The sequence below is a fragment of the Odontesthes bonariensis genome, chromosome 17 (genome assembly GCF_027942865.1).
Source record: "Odontesthes bonariensis isolate fOdoBon6 chromosome 17, fOdoBon6.hap1, whole genome shotgun sequence".
NCBI lineage: Eukaryota > Metazoa > Chordata > Actinopteri > Atheriniformes > Atherinopsidae > Odontesthes > Odontesthes bonariensis.
Genome location: NC_134522.1, coordinates 9,556,441 through 9,563,541, shown reverse-complemented (window position 1 = coordinate 9,563,541; position 7,101 = coordinate 9,556,441). Strand labels below are relative to the sequence as shown.

Here is a 7,101-nt window from a genome sequence, read left to right as displayed (position 1 = left end):
TAGGTCCTGTCATGTCGCGCAGCGCTTCCTGACACAAAATGTTGGGAGGGTTTCTTCGGGCAGATGTTCTGATGTCATCAGTACCAAGAAGCAAAGTAAATCAGGAGGCTAAAAGCAGTTGGGCTGTTGGCAATTGTCTTTAGTGGAGATAATTATTTAATACTGCTCACAGGGTTATACAGGAAGCCAAAGATGTGAGACAAAGAACAGAGAAGCCAGTTCCTTTTTATACCAAGATGTACGTGCAGAGCAACACATCCGTCCCCTGGTTCTGCTTTTCAACATTTAGTTTCTTTAAAGGTCTCTTAGACCTTTTCTTGCCTGGCTGACCATATATCTCAACGTTATACCATCTCAGTGTGTGGTCTGTGGTATTAAACCGATATTAAACTTTTAGTATTAATCAGGTCTGACTTCTCCAAACATACTCTCTCAAAACCCCTGCCAACCAAAACATTAACATGTCACTAGTTAAAGCAAGAAAACTTGTCGCGTGCCATGTGGAGACATTTTGTTGAGCATGAGTGTACGAAGAATTGCTTGTCCCTTCTGAAAGTTAAACCTGACGCAAAATTTAAGGATTAAGGATTAAAGGAGCGCTGTACTTGTGTTTGTGAATGCAAGCATATGTCACCTAACATAGTCTTAGAGATGATTGCGAGACCTGGGACATGAATTTTTCCTGTCAATTCTGGGGACACAAGAATAATTCTATATAGGAATACAGTCTTGTGGCATTCTATGATACTATTACAAAAGGAGAGTTTAATAAACAGAAAAGTCTTCAATGGGGAGCTGGAGAGGTTTAGGGGAACCGCCCGTCTGACCCAGGGCTTTTTTGCACCTCTTACACGTAACTTTAGCTTTCCGTCATCGTTTACTTCCACTTTTACTCACTTTTTTTTGTTACGTTCAAACATAAAAATCCACTTGGATTAAATGAGGTCCTCTCTCCACATTTCTGGTTTATCTAGATTAAGTGATGATTATTTTTACGCCAAAGATGCAAACATGGCACAGAAACAAACTGATACATTAGTTTGGAAGTTGTGCACTCTTTTGAACTTTTATACAGAACATTGAAATGTTCATTCCACAGAGAGTTAGTGTGTGGTATCAGATTAGTAATATCAAGTATCAAATTATTAACTTTATTTATTTTTCTTCTTGGACAGTTAAGACAGGAAAGTAGGCAGCAACGCAAAGGACCGCAGTCTGAGATTTTTAGACAAAGTGCAACATCTCAAAACAAGGAATGAAACATGTAAACAAATTATCTTTGTCAGCAGTGGAATTATTCTAAAGCTTTAAAAGCTAAACTGTGCAGATACATTTTTCAGAGGCTGACAGTTAGGGACAAATCAGAAATATGTTTTGTGCGTGTTTTTGCATAGAACATACATTTAATTTTATGGCAAGAGCTTATTACAATATAAGAAGATACACAACAGTGCTATTTATGTCCGCTGAGAAAGATGCTTGTAAAAAATAAGCTTATTTTTATAAGCAATGATTATTTTGACCTTTTTCTAGTCTACACCTCGGGCGCTCCCCTTGCAGGATCAGCCATTTTTCACAGCAGCCATTTTGACTTCTCACAGCAGGTAAAGCGCAGGCAGAATTCTTGATTATTTTCGTTCCTTAAAGTTTCCCAGTAAGTAATGACAAGGAACCTGCATGCTCAAAAACAAAAAGACTCTCCCTGATATGCTTACAGACTGTGACAAGTCAAATTGTCAGCTGAGAAATGTTCTGTTGTTCTGTTTCTGTCTCTTGGTCTTTGAATGTTGATGCCTTCAGCACCAGGAACTGTCCACTTGTAGATTAAAACTTCCTCATCTCTCATTAAGTTAAACTGGTCATGCAGGACACCAGTGTTTGAATCGACCTCATCAAGCAGAGAAAACATGAAGAGACGAAGTCGTCTGGGATAGATAAAGGCAGAAAAACACTTCACTGATGAAAATCATTCAAAAAGAGCAAAGGTATTCGGAGTAATGCCGAAGTTGCTTGTTTTTCCCCAAATGTAATTCAACCAATTTGTGTCGATGTTGCCATGTAGTTGGTGGACATCATTTGAGATGGTTGCTATCTTGAAGTTAACAACTAAATTCCGGCAATTGTTACATGAAGGCAAATCAGCTAGCTGCCATTCACCTGGTCTAAAAAAAGACTCATAGTTCAACATATTTTGTCAAATATTTTGCATGTTTTTACATCACTGACATATTGTCACACAATGTGACAAAGTAACGAAAGCTGTAAGTTGCGCTCACTCACCGGACTGGCTCTTACAAGCCAGCTCCGTCTCATGGCAAAATGTGAAGTATTCACAAAAACACAAAACACTACAGTGTACCAGTAGGATGAGACTTGGCTCAGCAATCCAGGCCAAAAACATTTTCATACGTGATTACAGTCTGCTTTACTGCAAGCCATGATGTTTTCCTAACCATAAACAAGTAGTGAAACATCAGTGCTCAGCTGGAACTTAACTCTGCTATTCAGTTTTACAGTCATGTGTAGGTGCAATATGTGATCCCTGCAATGTCTAAATGGGGACTTCAGTGCCTGTTAATTGTGATCCAATAGTTGTTTCATGACTATTTCAAGAAATCGGTGACACTGTGTTCCTGTATAGTTATTTTCTTTTGTCAAGTTGCACATAAAAAAACAAACGGAGATCATCGTGAATTAATATATTTAGTTTCCATGACTATTCTGCGTTTTGCCATGAGACCGAATTGTTTTAGAAATACAAGCTGATAACAAAGCATCACACTTTATTTTGAACATTCAAACATTGTGGATTTGTGTTTGCTAATAGAGGTTTGATATTACTATGTGTGACTAATTTGGTTTGATACAGGTTGATGGAAAAACTGCCATTCACCTGGTCTGAAAAAAGACTCATAGTTCAACATATTTTGTCAAATATTTTGCATGTTTTTACATCACTGACATATTGTCACACAATGTGACAAAGTAACGAAAGCTGTAAGTCAACTGGGATAAAAAGTAAATCCGTTTAAACTCAAGCAAAACAAAAGCATATTGAAATTGTACTTGGCTATAGTATTTGTGTTAATAAATATTTTAATTTCTGACTTTCTGCCAAAATTAGCTCATATTCTTGAAAACTACGAATTTTAAAAAAATTATCAGTAAAAACCCACATCAAACCCTTGAACTGTGCTATCTCCACTGATAAAAAGTGATCAGCTTGAACATCTGTATCAGCCTATCAGGAGATATGATGACATCAACTGCTGGTAGTCTTCTGGTGCATCCGGTTCTATTTATTTTGCCCTGAAACATAACAGATTTATTTTGTGGGGTTTAAGAAAATTTAGTTGGGTTATCTTAACACCAGGGGTGGAAGTAACGAATTATAAATACTCACGTTATTGTAATTAAGTAGATTTTCAGGTACTTGTACTTTTATGAGTATTTTTTTCAAGAGTGTAATTTTACTCATACTTGAGTACAATTTACACCATGTAATCTACTTCGCTACTTTTAAAATCAAAAGTCGCTACTGAGTACGTCCACAATTTGAATTAATATTCAAACCGTCAGATTTTTTTTTTCCAATGCAAATCCTTATTGGCCGTCAGAACGCGCCCTGGCGTATTAATCTAAAACGTAATGTAAGGAAAGGCCAACTCGGCTGCTGCAGCAGGCGCAGGTTTCTGGAGGTAACACACCTGCACAGCGGAGCAGAGAGTGGACTGAGGAGACAGCGTCAAGATGCAGTGCAAACTTTGTTTGAGCTCCACGGTGATATCAGTTTACAAGACTTCAACGTCTAATCTAAAAAAAAAACACACTGCAAGAAGAGGTTTTACAACTACACTTGTATACTTGCAGTAATTTCACTGTATAAGGTGAGCCGTTTTTGGTTAAAAAAAAAAACCTGGCGCACACTGCTGAGCTGCATCTCAAATTAATATTCAGGTTCCCAGCTCTCTGTTGACATATAGCACGAGACCAGGGGTGGATATTTCATACAGGTGAATAGAATCAAATGTCCAGTGGTTAAAAAGTAATTAATACTCTTGAGTAGTTTTAGAAGGACTACAAATTTTCAGTATTCTTTCCACCGCTGCTTCCTATCATCTGGAACCAGTCTGCCCATTCTCCTCTGACCTCTCACATCAACAAGGTATTTTCACTGTCTTATATTTATAGAACGTATAGAGCGTACGCACATTAATCTTACCTATAAAGCTAATTTAGCGTTAAAACGGTACTAGCGGATGGCACTAGCGGAAATTTAATTTCCGATCCGTTTACGTGTTAGCGGAAATTGACGCGTTCGTGGAAAGCGGAAATTTTCCGTTCCGCCACTAATTTGACTGCGACTGAAATCGAGACTCGTCAGACCAGGCAACGTTCTTCCAATCTTCTATTGTCCAGTTCTGGTGAGCCTGTGTGAATTGTAGTCTAGTACCAGAGTACTCAAGTACAAAGTACTCATTTGTACTTTTACTTAAGTATTTTTTTAACACTAGTACTTTTACTTGTAATTGAGAACAATTTAAGCAATGTAACAGTACTTGTACTTGAGTACAAATTGTCTTTTGAGACTGTTATTTGTATTTCAATGGTGAGAAGTTATAGTAAAGGTTTATTTTTTTTAAATCTGTGCTCATTATAATATTGTGTGATACAGGGCTGACATACTTTTAATCTATTTGGTTATTTTTATGATGCATATGTTTCCCGACAAAAACCATCGGTACCGGCGAAGAGCCAAATTAAATTTTCAAAATCTGTAACAGCCCAGAGTTTCACTATTGTTGCATCCATTCAACTGAGGGAACTCATTATTGTAACAGTTAGTACTTTGCTGCTATATTATTTTTACTATTTTGATATGAGTTTCATTTTGTAACGGCTTGGACACTCGGTTCTGTCTAGTATTTTTGGTGCTTTGCGATTCTTTAAATTATCCACTCTTTCTTGCCTTGTGCACATTTCCCCTGCTTGTTTATTTAAGGACGTGGAGTAAATTAATTGTGTTTGATTGGCATTAACATAGGCAAATAAAATTTGAATTTGGTAATATTGAACGCCCTGAGGGCATCTATGTCCCAACCCACAAGAGTACTTATCATGCCTTCCTCAGCTGCCTGGCAGCATTGTTGGAGACAATAGTGCTTGTTGGTTCAGTAAAATACTGCTGTATGGCATTTCATTTATTTACTGTTTCATGAGACGTCTTCAAAATGTGCCTCATATGCATGTATTCTCAATTTGAGGGGTGCAGCATATGCCTGTGTTTTTGAAGGCACGTCTGAATATGATATATAAAAACTGATTTATTGGGAAATGTTATTGCTTATCTCTGCTTTATGAGGAGTCCTCAGTATGTTCTTGTGCCTGGAGGGGCTGCTGCATTTTCAGCTGATTCCATCCCACACGGGGAAAATGAATGAATTAGCACCTCTTGTCCGGTAAGAAATGGACCTAATTTATAATCTAATTATGATGAAGTCTCAGGGATCAAATTGGCATCCTCTGTGTTTGCACATCTGAGTAAATATGGAAATCATCACGTCGTTATTCCCATTTTCATTCACACAAGAATGCACATGAATGTCACCCTCTTTATGGTTTGAGCGTGATTATATTGTAAATACAGTCTCCTGTTTGCGAGCTGTGCTCATCATTGAACACATGGCTACAACTAGCCTGTTTCAATACTCATTCATCTTCTCCACTCTCAGTTCTGGTGCTCAGCCAGCCTCGAAACCTGGAATATGGGGAAAAGTGTTAATTAACAAGAAGCCAGCGATCAGCCTGAGACTTCCTTTAAGTTTGCTTCCTGTATCCCTCTCAGCTCTCTGAATGATCCCCGGCCAAATAATGTGCACCGAACCACGAGTGGAGCTCATTTAGCCTTTTTAAAGACACAAATTTGTACCTTTCCCATTTGAAACGGATGCACTGCACATGTTCCACACGGCTCGCTATCCTCTCCATCCCTCCTCTGTTCTCCTTGTCTTTCCTCTCCCTCCCTCCCCTCATCTCAGCCCAGGGCCCGTGGGAAGATCTGACTCTGGGAGCAGACAGTCTGCAGCCTTGAATAAATGTATAAGAGGGAGATGGGGAAGGGAGGGCACATTAGCAGGCAGAGGGAGAGCAGGGGCGGGAGGGAGAACATACTGAGTGTTGGAGGACATACATGCAGAGCCAGATAGAGGAGGGAAGCAGATCAGCTTGTAGGACTAAGAACAGCTTCATTCAACTGTCTCTCCTCCCAGCACAAACACATGCTCATACACACTCCCATCCTTCCTCCCTGACACGCACACACACACACACACACACACAGCTGCTTTAGGGTATACCAGTCGGCTTTGGCAGTCCTCTCCTCTTTGTTGTTTTTGCTACTGGTTAGTCTCAGCAGCAGCACGGCGTGCGCCTCTATCGCTGTGTGCGTGCGTGTGTGTGTGGAGTCTGCGAGGCGGTGTGTGAAGGATGCCACTGGCAGTACCCGGGTAAGTCAGCTTCCTCTCTCTTTCTGCAAGCCTTTCTTTCTTTTTGTTCTCTCTGATCTGCAGTCTCTCCATCTCGCCTGGGATTCTCGCCTCTCTCCTCCTCCTCTGCTCATCCCTCTCTCGGTCTGCGTTACGCCGTCTCCTCCTGACTGCGCTCTCGCCATCCCTGCTCCTCTCTCTCTCTCTCTCTCTCCAGGCTGCGCCTCATTGGTGTGTCCTGATTCTCTTTTTTTCCATTAGGCTCCCGGCCCATTGGTCGTCTGCCTTCTAACCATTATCTCTGCTCCTCCACCCCTCTGTCATCCTCTCTGCCTTCGCTCTGCTTCCTTCTCTCAGTCATCTCTCAAGTCGTAAAGATGATTTGCATGCAGGAGGAGAGCAGAACTTTGCAGTGAACTCAGTGAGGGAATTGGGGAAAAAATTAGACTGAAACACTGACAATAGGAGAGGAAGCGCATTGTGGACGGCAGGAGGGAAAGTTTGAAGAGACGACTGCAGTTGGTAGGTAACTTGTGCCTGTTTATTGCATCCTGTGTCCTTGCTGTTTTGCTGATTGAGACTGATTTACAAAACTTGATTCTGAATTCTCCACAGT

General features: G+C 40.2%; 1 protein-coding gene across 7 annotated transcripts in view; it reads left to right on the top strand.

Annotated features, from left to right (window-relative positions):
• Positions 1–6,225: 6,225 nt before the first annotated feature.
• Positions 6,226–7,101, top strand: part of myt1lb (myelin transcription factor 1-like, b) — a 112,353-nt gene continuing 111,477 nt past the window's right edge. For 6 of the 7 annotated variants that reach the window (XM_075448147.1, XM_075448146.1, XM_075448149.1 and 3 more), the window contains exon 1: positions 6,525–7,007. The gene's annotated coding sequence lies outside the window, so the exon portion shown is untranslated. The other variant, XM_075448144.1, reaches the window with a different exon arrangement.